We start from the raw sequence: 16,769 nt of genomic DNA, 5'->3' as shown, positions 1-16,769 counted from the left end.
TTCTGCCACAACCAGACTGTTACAAAATTATTAAATTTGCAAATGAACTTAACTTTTAGCATCTATGCAGAGGCGGATCCAGAAATTTTCGCTACGCGGGGCACAAAATGGATCGAGTTAATAATCGGTCGGGCCAATGAAAATAAGCTGACCAGCCATTTTGGAGGCCTGAGCGGAATGAACTTTCGGGTGCATAAGAGGGTAAATTTGTGTTTTTTACACACCGCCCTTTGAAAGTTAAAAAAAATATGATATATATATATATATAATAATTAAGTTACATTTGGGACCCACCTCTTTAATTATTATATACTATTACTAAGCACCACGATCATTATTATGACATTATTGACAGAAGCAATAGTTAAATAATAATAGAAGGATCACAAATTATATTTTCAAAAAGAGCTTTTTATATATAATATTTTTACATATAAAAATATTTTTTTTGACCAACTAAAATTATATATCAAGCCAAATAGTAAAATTGTTACGTAAAACACAAAAGTAGAGTTTATACCTAAAATGCAATTAATATATTAAACAAAATATTAGTAAAATGATAAAAATAAAACTATTAGGTTCATAATCTTAAAACTGAATGAATGTAAAAAGGGAAAACAATATTATATTTTTAAAATGATATTGGGCATTTTAATTAAATAATATGAGTTAATTCATGTTTGCACAACTCTCAAAAAAAAAAAAAGAAAAAAACATTTCTCATCTTCCCAATTCTCCTTCTTGCCTTCACATTCTTCAACAACATGCCAAACCACCGTAGCTCAAGACCAGCTTGTAAATCAGATGATGACGGTTCCGACGGTGGGCACGGACTGGTGCTGAATGGTGGGCATGGACTGATTGTTGAGTTATAATATGATGCTAGTGTGTACCTGCAAACGGCGGCATTCCGGCAGCCGGACGGTGGGCACCGGCCCACCCTAGTCATAAGCTGGATCCGCCCGTGCATCTATGAATATATGATTAACAACTTTATTATACCTTTGTGTGATAGATTTGCTACAATTTAGTGATTTGTCACCGATTTTTTCAACATCTTAGTAACTATAAATATGGTATGACCATAATCTGTTTATAAGTTTGAATATCACTTTACCTTTTTTAGCCATAATTCTAGGATGACTTAAATTTTATACTTATTAATTTTTTTTTCATATAAATGGTAATTTGTTAATTCTTTTTTATATAATATCAGAAGTATTTGACTTTTATTAGCATCCGAGGATCAAATTTGGTGCATATAATGAGCAGATAGTTTCATGTATTTATTTAAACTATTGTTTCTTTATAGTTTCATGTCTTTGATTAAACTATTATTCCTAATATTTTTTATGACTCTCTACAAGTATGTGTTAATTTACTTTCTAGAGTTTGAACAAAGATTAATTTATATGAATTGGCTTGGTCTTTATTTTAGTCTATCACTTATTTATAACCATCATCACTGATTTCTGATGTATCATCGTCAATATAGATGTAATTGGCGTAGTTACTAATTGTTCACCAATTGAGAACATTACAAAATCTAATGGAGTTCAAACCACCAAGATTTATCTAAGGTTAAAGGGTTTAAGGTAACTTTATTTTTAGTTTCATTTTATGTTATATATTAACTTGTAAATGATGTATCTTACTTACATGTTCTACAAAGTAACAAAGAATTGCGTTTAACTATATAGGGATCGTACGTGGTTGGCATGCCAACTTATATTCTGTTAAATTCTAATAAAGCCCCTGTAGTTGCCGTGTTACAATATGGCTTATTCAAGATTTATGAAGGTTAATACATTGACTTCTTCTTATTGGTAATGTTAAATAATGGAGGTTTATTGATTGTGCACAGTTGGCATGTCAACTTATATTTTGTCAAATTATGAAGGTTTGACACATTCAAGAAGTGATGATTTTCTCTATGTCGGTATGAACTTGTTGGATGTTGAATAATGGAGGTTTATTGATAGCATGTAACCATTATAAACTAGCTTTTTTTTAACTAAATTTTTTTCAATTATTATTTTTTTAATTTTTCATCCCAGTAAGATCAATCTGGGCAAGTGTTATACTTTTTTTGCTTATTATGATTTGAAGAGAGGGGCCATATCGATTGCACTTGCATATAAGAAGGTAAACTCGGAAGAAAAATCAATAAACTTTAAAGAACCCGTATTCTCACGCGGACAACTATACTATATGTCGTCTTATCAAGGGTCACAAGCAGAATTGGACTAAGGATTTTGATTCTTGATAAACGAGGTATATTGACTAATACAAGCATAAATGTAGTATACAAAGAAATTTTGCTTATTTGTAAAATATTTGAGTAATGTCCGTTTTGTAATTCATGTAATTGTATTAACAATATATGATCAACGTATAGTTGATTTTATTTCGCTTAATGTTTAAAGTTTAAAATTTTCATCAATTCCTCGTGTATTACACGGGTCTCAAACTAGTATATATATATATGTGTGTGTGTGTGTGTGTGTTTACGTGTCCACGTGTGTGTTATATAAATTTTAATGAATTGTAAAGGTCAGATAATATAGCATTATTATTATTATTATTATTATTATTATTATTATTATTATAAGGTATCACATAATTAATTTAATTAAAAAAACCCAACATACAAAAGACAGATAGAAAAAATTAAAAATTTAAAACATAATTATAAGTTATGCCACATATTTTTAACTTATATATACCATGAAATAAAAAAAACATATTAATTAAAACTTTATCATCTACTGAATTTATATGTTGTAAACTATGAAACGTAAACATGTAGATATTGTAACATAAGTTGTGTGTTATAAAACTATGTTTGTTGAAATTATAAAGCATTTAAGTACACAGCATATAAAATGCTAAAAATATGAATATAACAATGAGATATAATTATAATTTTTATTAAACCACGCGTTTAATAAAGCACCAATATAATCCAAATCTCGTGACTTAACCACCATTTCAATCCAAACATCCATGCATCCGGTCCAAACTTTCATAAATAATTTCTCAAAATTAAAAAAATAAATAAATAAAATAACAAAGTCTCAAAATAAAAAAAAACAATGAAAACAATTAATTGTCTTTATTAATCAATAAATGATGATTATACAATTTATTTTGAAACTTTCTTCAACTTAGGAGTTAATGTTTAAAATTGATGTTCAAATTAACATGTGAAAACTATATTAATGGAAAATTAATGAGTTGGAAGCCTATTTGGACATTCTAGTTGAATGTCATGTGAAAATCTTGTATTGCTTTAATATTATAGTATGATTTAAATACTAGCTGGAATATTATGGATTTAAAACTATGACCCAGGTTTAAGAAAATTAAGTATCTTTTTATAAGAGTTTTTATGTTGTTTCTTTTATAATTTTCAACTATATAACACGGGCTTTAACTTAGTATGCATGTATATTAACAAGTATTTTTGTAGTTGTTACAATATTACTTGCTTAAATTTATAAAGCTAATACACACACACACACATATGGGGGAGGGTTTACAAATAGTTTTATAGGAATGCTAGAAATAAATCATAACCATTGCATCATGTTAATCAATTGTTAAGATTTAAAATTACCAAAAACTGACATAGTGTCCAAAAATTGCTCTTTCACCATAATTTGTAATGTCACATGTCAAAATCTATCGGTTTTTACCATTTCTAAAAAATTTCTTATTTTTATTTGAACCCTTATATATATATATATATATATTAAATACTAGCTGAAATATTATGGATTTGAAACTATGACCCAGGTTTAAAAAATCAAATATCTTTTTATAAGAGTTCTTATGTGGTTGCTTTTATAATTTTTAACTATGTAACACGGGCTCTAACTTAGCATGCATGTATATTAACAAGTATTTTTGTAGTTGTTACAATATTACTTGCTTAAATTTATAAAGCTAATACTACACGCACACACACACACACACACACACACACACACACATATGGGGAGGGTTACTCTAAAAACAAATAGTTTTATAGGATTGCTAGGAATAAATCATAGTCATTGTATCATGTTAATCAATTGTTGAGATTTAAAATTACCAAAACCGACATAGTGTCCAAAAATTACTCTTTCACCATTATAACCGTCACAGCTTTCTAGAATTATTCTTTCACCATAATTTGTAATGTCACATGTCAAAATCTATCGGTTTTTACCATTCCTAGAAAACTTCTTATTTTTATTTGAACCCTTATATATATATATATGCATATCTAACTATCTATATAATTGTCTACTATAAAATCCTACGTGTCATTCTCATGTCACTCCCCACCCCCCTCTAAATTCATCAGATTGCTTCGTTTGTAAATGGTGGTCTCTCATTAATTATATATATATAGTTGCAGGATCAAATACAAATCATTATTAACATGAAAATAGTAAGAACCAATTTTTTTTATTATTAGGTGTGTTTTTGTAAGTGTTTGCTGTTATTTTTTTCGTATTTGTTGATTTGCATTTTGTTATTATTTGGTTATTTTTCTTATGTTGTTGTAAGTATTTTTTTGTTATTATTTTGTTGCTAGTTTTGATTCTTTTGTTGTTATTATTAGATTTTTTTCTTTGTTATTATAAAACATTGCTTATGTAGATTGGTATTGTAGTTGCTATTGTTTCCTACATTCTCATTTTTTGGTAGATTGATATTGTTTCCTATATTTTCATGTTAAGATCATTTTGTACATGAGCATTGCCCTATATATATATGGGAGGGTTATAGTAAAAAGAAGTAGTTTCCTAGGAAGACTAAGAATAAATCATAGCCATTGGATCATGTTAATCAATGGTTGAGATTTAAAATAATCAAAAACCGACATAGTTTCCTAGAATTACTTTTTGACCATTATAAACGATATAATTTCCTAGAATTATTCTTTTACCATAGGTTTTAATGCCAAATGTAAAAGATCTATTGGTTCTTACCATTTCTAGAAAACTCTTTATTATTATTTGAACCATTTTCTATATATATATATATATATATATAATGAGTGAGAGATGGGCAATTAAGACGTTTGCTATTAAGTAAAATATAAAATTTAATACATAAGTTACAACTCAACAAAGCATGTTGAAAAGGGCAATATAGTCTTTTGAATGATAAACATCATGTGTACTTTCAAATCATTAAATATAGTTACAATTTTAATCCCTTAACTTTAATCATCTTTTGTAAATTTAAACAATACTTACAACTATGACCCTTAATCTTTTACCTATATACTCTTTTTATTTTCACTTTTAACCTAACTCCCCATACGAAATTTAAACGATCATAACTTTTTTTGTACGTTAAATTTTTTTTTATAAAACATTGCATTGCGCGGGCACCCGTCTAGTATATATATATATATATATATATATATAGGGGAGATTTTAAACGAGAACCTCTTTAAGTTTTAAGAACTCGAAAGAACTTAGTGTAACGATTTTTTTTTCGAATTTTTTACACATGCATAATATATGTTGGTTACATATACGTAAAAAAATTACAGAATTTTTTACACACCGAGCCAACTTTTTACACATGTGTAACGGACGTAAAAGTTAGTGTAATCACTTACATCTTTATCCCGCTCCTACTTTGAATTTTTTGTCAGATTTAATCTCAACCACATATTCCATTCCATTTAATTAAATATGTGGCTAAGAATTGAGTTCTTATGTTCTTAAAACTCAACATGATTCTCAAAATATCCCTCCCCTATATATATATATATATATATATATATATATATATAGGAAGAGGATAAAGAGAATACTCATATTTAGAGAGAAAACTTAAAAGCTCTAAAGAATTATTTTTAGTTAAAAATAAAAAAATATTTTCAAAATTCTGTTTTTGCCATTATTCTTATATTTTCTTACCCTTGACTCGAAAAAAGATAAAAAAAAATTAAAAAAAAAACCGCTGTAACGCACATACGTATTACTGCGCGAAACCGTTGTATTACACATGTGTATTACTATGTATTTTTAAGTTCAACAGTGTTTAATTGCATATATTCAATATTTGTGTATTGTATATGTGTAGTAGTGTTATATTATATGGAAAAAAATAGTAATAAAATAAAAGTCGATGTAGTGCACATATGCGTTAATGTTGTATTACACATACATACTAATGTGTATTCGATGTGCGTATTAGTCTTATATTGCATATATACAATAGTGTGTATCAAATATGTGCAATAGTGTTGTATTCTATGCAATACAACACTTTTTCATATATGCAATGCACACTATTACACATGTGCACTACACCGACGAGGTTACCGACAAGTTGTTTTTTTTAGAACCAATAACAACATATAAGAATAATGGAAAAAAAAGAAACTTAAAAAAAATTTAAAAAGTTAAAAATAGTTTTTTTAGAGTTTTTAAGTTTTCTCTTTAAGGAATTTTCACTAGAACTCACTCCTATATATATATATATGTATATATATATGTATGGGGATGATTAAGAGAAAACTCAATTTTAGAAAGAAAACTTAAAAAATCTTAAAGAATTATTTTTAAATAAAAATAAAAAAATATTTTCAAATTTCCGTTTTTGCCATTATTCTTATATTTTGTTACCCACTCGTAAAAAAATAAAAATAAATAAGTAAATTTAAAAAAAAAACGTTGTAATGCATATATGTATTACTGTGCGATACCTTGTATTACACATGTGTATTACTATGTATTTTTAAGTTCAATAGTGTTTAATTGCATATATTCAATATTTGTGTATTGTATATGTGTAGTAGTGTTGTATTATATGCAAAAAATAATAATAATAATAAAATAAAAGTCGATGTAGTGCACATGTGCGTTAATGTTGTATTAAATATACGCACTGATGTGTATTCGATATGCGTATTAGTCTTATATTGCATATATATAATAGTGTGTATCAAATACGAATAATGGAAAAAAAAAAACTAAAAAAAAGTTTTTTGAAAAAAGTTAAAATAACTTTTTAAGAATTTTTAAGTTTTCTGTTTAAGAGAAGTTTTCATTTGATCCACCAATTTACGGTATTTACTGTAATTATATGTAACTAAAGTATTACGAATTACATATTATGAAAACATGGCCACAGTTTGGATATTTAAATTCAAAGCTGAATTTTACATCTGAAATATGTGATTTATATTAGTAATTATTTATACAAATTTCATTTTTATTTTCTATATAACGTATGTATGTATATGAAGTTACGAACCTCATGACCAATGGTAAACTCCAAGACGCGCGATTGATCCTAGCACGTGACTTTGACCCCACATTGCCATGCAAGTTGGTTATATGCATGCATTGACCGAAGACAACATACTTAACAGGTTTCACGTTATCCTTGGGCTACTAGGGAGACAACCCAAAAGAACCAAATGAAATCATATCTTAATTACATGGAAACAACTTAACCCAACCAAACCCAAACTATCTGAATGAGTTATGAATGATCACATTGTGTTCCACTACACACAATCACTCATCTATCCGGGTACCTAAAACAGAAGTAGAAACCAAATCATCAAACCAAATTAGTTGGTGCGGTGTTGTAGAAAACCCAAATGAAACTGAATGGGGCACCCCCAAGGAGCCACGAGTATACTTGTAATTCATAAAAGTGAAATTTCATATGTTTAACATATACTTCAAATTTTGATAACACAACAAAATATTTATCTTATCAAAGCATTTGAAGAGTTTGTTTGTATTATTGCAAAGGCTTATTTTGTTACTGAATTGTTTAAATTATGTTTGAGTTTTATTGAGATAGATATTTTTATTTACTTTTAATCGGGTGGAAACATCATATTCTAATTTTTTTTATTTGCAGGTCTTTTCATAGTATTTTTTTTACCCATAAATAATTTGGTCATTTCACCAACATCAACATGCGCTAAAATTTTCATTAAATACATGTGCAAATATAATCCATATACTTTAGAAAACTATAAACACAAAACACCCCACCACTCCGTTCTTTCAGTCTCACCATCAATCTATTAGCAATGGATTCCGTCAACTCAGCCAACTCTTAGTCGGCAGTTTTCTAGTAAATCAGCGCTTTCCCATTGTTTCTTCTTTTTGTTTGAGATCTCTGAGGTTGCAACACCGTTCTCCTTTCTTGTTCTACTGCGCCATCCACGCAATCCCTTTTTCTACGCAAACACGTACCACGAGTCAAAGGGCTCACCACAAATGAACTATATTTACATTTTTTTCATGTATACAAACTAGTGGTTTTTAGTATTTGAAATGGATTTTAGTCTTGCAAGCTCATGATTGATTTCATTTTTTAAACTAATACAAAACTGATTTAAAACCTTTGATAACATAGTATTTAGGCACCACGGCCAATGAACTGACCGCCAACACTTGGCCAAATCAGCAAAACATACGAAAACAATAAAAATTTCCATGATCACGCCATGGAGTGATCGTATTCCTATTAAAGAAATTTTCACATGTTAACAACATACTTTTTTTCCGAAAGATAAATTTGGTTAAAACACCACAAGGGGCAGACAACATGGTTCCAAAACTCAAAAAATGCATGTTTTTAAGTAAGAAGACACCAAAAACAAAGTTCAACAACTTGGTCAATCATTTTATAAAAACTCAAAAAAAAAAAACTTATAATATGATTTTATACAAAGATCAACGAGTAAAATAATTAAAAATTTAGGGGAGTATTTCAATAACGAATTAAGTCGGGTTCGAAACCAGGACTAAGAAGATGGCCTGTCCACCTAGAGTATGGGTGCAAGGCTCATCTAAAGAGAGCATATACATTAGTCAAAGTATGTGTACAAGGAAAAGTTGTCACTATACCTAACATTAGTGACTCTTTCTTGACCAAGACAAAAACATATTCAATATCCCTGATCCATATATTATCGTAGGCCCTTAATGTTCTAAGATACCCTGGAGACTTTCATCATAAACTAGTTTTTTTCCTCTATGCATTGAGCCAGGCAGTTGAAATCTGGTTATGTGCCCTTCGTGAATTTGGTCGGGTTTAGTTACGCTCAATATTACAGTACGAAAACTAAAAAAAGATCGTGTAGCTTATGATACAAATAATAACATGTTTAAAATGGCGTTTATATGGTCAGCAAAACCCGGATGTTGCTGGTGGCGACTCGACACAAATTCAGTCAATCTTGGTTACGACACATTTCAAACGATATTTATTCAGTCGCTAAAACCTGAACGTTGTGGCGCGGTGGTGACTCGGCACGAATTCGGGTGGCCTTGGCTGCAACACATTTCAAACTACATTATTCGGTTGGTAAAACATGGGCGCTGCGAGGGTGCTCGATACGAATTCGATCGGTTTTGTTTACGTTCGTTCTGCTACTCGAACTAAAAAAATTAAAAAAAAATACATATTAAAATCAAAAAAGTATATATAATTCATTGCAAATAAAAGAGAACCGTATATACAGGATTCGAACATACATAGGGAAGTAAATATTGCTTAAAGAAATAACACAATAGCCATCAAGCCACATACATAAAACTATGCTAAGACATCAACTGAATGACTTAAATATTTCACACTAATTATGGCTTCAAGATTATGTGGCATCGGCAGACAATATTTATCTTATGTATATAATTGAATAACCATAATATCATAATATATCCTCAATGTTTGTAAGCCTTAAGAACGATCAATATCAAGATAATCACACAGATACTAGTGCGATTTAAAAGAGATTTATTGCAACGTTATTTGTCAAGCACCCATGTATTTGAGAGAGGTGCTTGCGAGTTTGAAAATGTATAAATTAGTCAAACACCATGTAAATTTGTGAGGTAAACCCTATAGATATTATAAGGAAAATCACAACCCACTTAATTGTGATCACTAACCTATTAGTGAGAATTTAATAATGTGATCACTACCTTTTTAGTGAGAAATGACAAGTAATCTTCAACATTTTTGATAGATGATTTTAGTAGAAAACAAACTCTTAGTTGAAGATCGAGGAGTGGATGCAATTCTTCCTCTCTTTACACATTTGAAAATTACATATCATTCCCAAAAACTTCGGGAAATTTTTTAAAATTAATTTTAAATGCAACTTATTCACCCCCTAGGTTTAACACAATTGAATTGATTAAAAGCTCTAATTATTTGTAAGAGCTCAAGAATTAAATGCATATAAGGCCTTATTTTGGAAAAAAAAAAAAAGAAAAGAAAATCAACTAGAAGAAGCAAACTCCCACCATAGATCAAACTTGAAGCTATTAGCCACTAATATAGTCTAGTCATTAATCCAACCTTATTAACACTAAGCTTCCCCCACACTAACAATACAAGCTCTCAAAAAAACACACACACATATAATATATATATATATATAAAAGAGTGGCAAGATGCCCACCAATCAAAAAAGGAACAACAATACCTACCGATCAAAAATGAAATTGCCTCACATCTTTTCATATGCTCCTTTAGGAACCCCTCAGACTACCTTCACTTTACATTAGATGGCATGCACCACTCTATAGTAGAAAAGTTAGGCCATATAAGAGCACTAGGTTATGTACCCGTGTGATACATGTGTTGGATAAATTATATTGTAAAAAAGTCAATGAATATAAAGATACATTTATAACATCTAATAAATTACAATTAAAGAAGACAAAAAGAATTACATGATAAAGCTCATAGATCTCTAAAAATCTCTTTATATACAACGTTCGTAGTCTTATTTGAAACTTGACCGTATTCATCAAAAATTAGTACTTTGAGTCATTCTCTTGATTTAACTCTAAACAACGCAACATATAACTGACCATGGGCGAAAACTGGTTGTCTCAGAAATAAACCAACCCTAGAAAGTGATTGACCTTGGCTTTTATTGACTGTCATTGCAAAACAAACAGCAAAGGGAAACTGCATTCATTGAAATTTAATCGGAATTTTTTTATCTGTTGGTATAAGATTTGTTCTGAAATATAAGTGCGATCACCAATATTGGTTCCAGATATGACAACAACTTCAAGAACACGATTATAAAGTGTGATTAAGAAAATATGAAGGAAAGAAAATGTCAACTAAATATTAAAACACGGTTAGTAACAATTAAATTAACACAAATATATAAAAGGAATATTAAAACATGGTTAGTAACAATTAACATTAACATTAACATTAACATTAACATAAATAATATAGAAGGAATAAACAGCATAATAAAAGCTATGATTAAGAAAGAAAATGTCAACATAATCGTGCTTTTCCAAAATTAGCACTTACTATAATAACTGACAGTTCTATTATCCAAAATTAGTTTTCGTGCTTTTCGTTTCTCAACAGCATTTTTATTAACAACCGTAAAAAAATATGAAGGAAAGGGGAAAAAATATGAATATTAATGGACAACCAATATAGGATTAGATTTAGTTGTGTATAAGAGACGCAAAATAATATATATTTGATTCTTAATTTTTTACTTAATTGACATACTTATTAAAATATGGTTTACATAATATATTCTAAACTAATTGTTTTGACTTACAAAATTAAATCCAGAAACCAATCTCATGCATACATTGGAGATACCTTTACATAATATATTCTTAATTATTTATTAATATAATAAAAATACTTTAACTTATATTAAAATTATAATAATACATAATTCTTACACTTTGAAACATTTTAATAAGGATTAGTAATTTAATATATGTAAATAGGCAATTCTTATATACTTATTGATTTTCTAGTATCTGATTATTTAATGGTATATTATAAAACTACTAAACACATAAAATATATATTCAAATTTTGATTATATTAGGGATTCCAAAATTATGTTTTTTTTCTCGTGTGTCACATTCAAGAATTAAATCTACAATAAACATATATTATGAGATATACAACTAATATACATGTTATACACTAACATTTAAAGTTTATATAAAACACATTAATTTGAAATTCTAGTCGGTGCATAATTAGTGGATAACTAATAAGGAAAGATACGAATGTTTTGAATCTTTATTTAATTATAATTTTGAAGCTAAAATCTAAAATTTTAAAATTAAAAAATATATTAGAAATTATATGAGAGTGCCACCTGGCAAATTATTAGGCCAACTAACTAAGGGATTGTGGGTGAACCACATTTTCATATATTATAATAGTAGATTCTCATCCAACCCCTTATATTATGTGAGGAACGTTTTTATAATTTAGAGATTGATTTAGGTTGTTGTGAGTGAAGAGTTTTTATATTTTAGAAAAAATAGTGATTTTTCTGTATATTTGAAAAGTTACTGTTCATCCCCTACAATTTTTTAACATATTTTGAAAGTGGTTATGAGTGAAGGAAAGAGAAAAGTTAATGATAAAATGTATAAAAAGTATTATTTAATTGAAATGAAGAGAGAAAATAAAGTGAGTTTTAGTGTAATTTTTGGTTTGGAGATATGAGGTGGGATGAGAATGCTCTAACAAGCTAAATTTTTAATGAGGCCGACCTTTTTTTTTTTTGAGACTAAAGCCCTTCTTTATCTATTATATTCGTTTAGCCAACCCTAGGACATCAGGACTCACTGTTTCCCACCAAATAAATATTGTGTTTTACTTGCGTATATAAACGAGAGTGAGATCTTAAATTTCATCGGGTTCTAGGGGGGGGGGGTGTTTAGTATTCAAATCAAGACAGAAAACTTGAAATTCGAGTCCACCGATCAAATTTCAATTTAGAGTTTTGATTAAATAAAAAAATTATTTCGAATTCAACAATGTACATAGTTTTAAAATATGGGATCCTAATCCATTTTATCGGGCTTCTTCATAAAGCCTGACATATTTTTCATATGCGAGGTTATAAACCTTTGGGTTCGATCCTAATCTCTTCGAGAATTAGGCGCCACTCGAGCCTCATTAGTCATTCAAATAGTCGCTTCAAAAGGCAGGGATAGGAAGAATGATGTATATAAAAATATACATTTTTTAATCATTAAATAATCTCTAAAATTGAATATTTTTTCATAATACCTAATTCAAATAACTACTTATTGCGTTAATTTCTACTTTCAGGTATATTCCAACCTCAAAGGAAGAAACAAGCGAGAAATGTGAAGAAAAACAAAGAAAATCAAAGAAAACAGCTCAACACACCCCATGTTTCAAGAAGCACACCCCTATGTCACTACTAGAAAACTGATTGGATTGTGACGCCGAATTGCGTCGTAAAAGCGTCAGAAACAACTGATTCTTACGCATTTACGACGCATTTTGCGTGTCAGAAAAACCCTTGTCAGAAATTCCTTTATGACAAAATTCTGACGCAAATTGTGACATAATTCCGACCTATCATTCTGTCGCAATTTTCAGACGCTTTTCCAACGCTTTTTCACAGTTTTTAATAATTACATTTATGGTATTAATAATACCGTATATGTATAAATACGGTATTGATTTTTAGCTTTCCGACGCAATTCCGACACATGTATAAAATGTTTTCCGACGCAATTCCGACACATACATAAATTGTTTTTTGACGCAATTCTGACACATACATAAATTGTTTTCTAACGCATTTCTGACGCATATATAAATTGTTCTTTACAAAATTGTGACACGTATATAAATGGTTTTCTGACGCGTTTTTATATATATATATATAATTTGAAACACAAATGATTCAAAAAAAAAATTAGATATTAGCCCAAACAAATCCACAAACCTGCTTTATCAAAACGACACTAAATTAAAAACAACACTAAATTAACTCACAAAGCAACTTTTACAAATCAATCACAAATACAATCGTGTCTAATAATCCACAACACTACAAACTAGCATATGTCTAATAATCCACAACACTACAAACTAACATAAGTCTAAAATAGTATTTAAATAACTACTACTAATAACCGGGAGGTTGCCAATTTCTCATGGCATAAGCTACATGTCTTGGTATGACTTGTACCATTTGTTGTGTTTCCTTTCACAATTTTTCTTCCATATAGTCCCTTCCTTGCAGCTTCCATTTGAACTTTCACATTATGAATCTACAAATTTCTTAAAACATGCATGACAATTAGTAGACAAACACAACATAATAACATACCTTTTGTTGTGATTGTTCCTCAAATTTGGCATATCAGCAGCCACCCAATGCAGTGATTTCTACAATAAGAAAACAAAAATAGTAAAAGTTGAATAAAAAAATATATTCGTATGCCAGTTAATGGGCACTAACCAGTAGGACACACATAAGTGAAGATAAAATCCTGATAGAAAAGAACAAAATCTGATGCCAGATGGACATGGGGGCATGCTTCATGAAGCACGCAGGCGTGGTCACCTTTCAAAAAAGACAAACAAATATGCAGCTGATACCAAAAACACGAGGGGGTGCGCCCCATGAAGCACGTCGGCGTGGTGAGTCATCATGTACAATCTGACAGAACAATTAATGCGCCTGGACACGGGGGCGTTCTTGGTGAAGCACGGGGCATGCCTGACTCTCCAAACAGCCTATAAAGGAATGCGATGTGCATTGTTTCAAGTGTTCTTAGAGAGGTTTAGGACGGGTTCTCACTATTAAATACTCATTTTTCACTAGAGTTGAAGTTTCATAAGAGAGCTATACTTCAAGGCTATCATCATCATCCATCACCATTGAAGGAAGGAGTGCAATCCATATTTGTTAGATTGTTCTAGTTTAATCATGTGTTCATTATCTTCACTTTCTTTGATGTTCATTATCATGCTGATTATGAATTAAACCTTCGTTTATCATCTAAAATCTATTAAGAAGATTTGTTCTAATTGATGATTATATTGAATATGTGAGTTAGTATTTGTGAAGTACATGGTTATCTTGCAATTATCCTTTGATGAGATATGTTTTATTATCATAATTCATTATTCAAGGTTGATGATTAACACTCATTCATGTTCTTGGAAACTAGGAATGGTAAAAAGAATATCTTGATATTTTATCCAAAACATATATCCTTTTTTTGTACTTAGAAATGATGAGATACAAGCTATGATCGATTTCTCTAGTTTTGGTAATTCTGAATTAAAATTGTTAACATGATTGATTAAGTTATCATGCTAGTTAAAAAAGTCATATATTAAAGAAATGTTAAATTATAATCTACTTAAATCAACCAAGGGGATGTTGTGTGAATAAACTATAACCACCCGAAGTTGTTAATTCTGAAATAAAATTGTTAACACAATTGATTAGGTATCATGCTAGTTAAAAAAAAGTCATGTTAAAGGAATGTACAATTATAATATGCTTAAATCAACCAAGAGGAGGTTGTGTGAATAAACTATAACCACCCAAAGTTGGTAGAATTGGTAGTTGAGAAATCGAAGTCAGTCCTAATCTTAATACTTCACTAAAACTACTTGCTTACTTAAATTGACATTTTCGTGGTAGACATGAAGATATGCATTCTACTTTCTTCTTTGTCATAAGGTAATTCACTTAGAAATGAGGGGTTATTCTACCATATATTATTAAAACAAGTTAATCACATATTCATCATGAAAATTTCCAAGAAAGAATGGAGTGGATTCTTGATTTAAGATGGTAACCTTTAATTATTGATTTTCGTTTAAAAACTTATCTCCTTGTCACTTATTTATATATTTTTAATCTAAACAGAAATAGTTAAAAACCACCTTTAAATGATTATTATCTCCGATTAAATTAAAACAAAGATTTATTATTATAAACTATTTGTGTCCACGAATCGATACTTGGTTCTTACCAATACTATTCTACATATACGATAGGTACACTTGCCTATTTGTGTGTGGTTTATTCTTAGTAGAAATCATTTTTTTAAATTTAAAGCACGATCTTGTGTGAATCAACAATACCTCTTAACCAAATTACCTGCATCAACACCCACACACACCAAGTTTTTGGCGTCGTTGCCGGGGACACGGTACAGTTTCTTAGAACGATCCAAGTTTTATTTTAATCATTGTTTATAATTGTAAAAAGTTTTATTCCTCTTTATTTTTAATTATTTATTTTGGCCTTTAGATAAGTTTAGTCTCCTTTATCTTATATATATATATATATACACACACATACATACATACATACATATTTAGATTTAATTTCTATTTTTCCATGTATGTTCTCTACACCCGAACCTGAGCTTGCTTCACTAATTTCCAACCCCGAACGACTTTTCCATCGGAGAACCTGTAACCGGGCGAAAGAAGTAGCCGAGACAATCAAAGACGAGTCTTTAGACGACACGACGTTAAAGGAAGATCCAGCAGAACAAATGATGGCAGAACCGAATGACGAACCAAACATGAGCCAATATGCCAAGACAACTCTCAAAGGCTACGACAATGGTGTGGCTCCGCCAAAATCACCGAAAATTTCGAAATCAAATCCAGCACCATTCATATGGTCGAAAATTCATTTCAATTCTATGTCTTCTCGACGAAGACCCTCTTTCTCATATCTCTCGATTCCTACGAATTTGCGGAAACTTTAAAATTCAGAACTGTTCAAAAGATTAAATCAAACTCAATTCCTTGAGCAGACAAGCCTTATATTGGCTAGACTCCATTCCTTCTCAGATCCATCACCACTTGGGACCAGATGATTGAACAATTCATTCTCAAATATTTTCCGCTTTACAAAACTACAAAATATTGAGCCAGCATCACCGGATTCTGAACCGATGACGATG

The sequence above is a fragment of the Bidens hawaiensis genome, unplaced genomic scaffold (genome assembly GCF_021521415.1).
Source record: "Bidens hawaiensis isolate Kalapana, Puna unplaced genomic scaffold, B.hawaiensis_p1.1 tig00030182_1, whole genome shotgun sequence".
Taxonomy (NCBI): Eukaryota; Viridiplantae; Streptophyta; class Magnoliopsida; order Asterales; family Asteraceae; genus Bidens; species Bidens hawaiensis.
Note: the sequence above shows the minus strand (reverse complement) of the source record.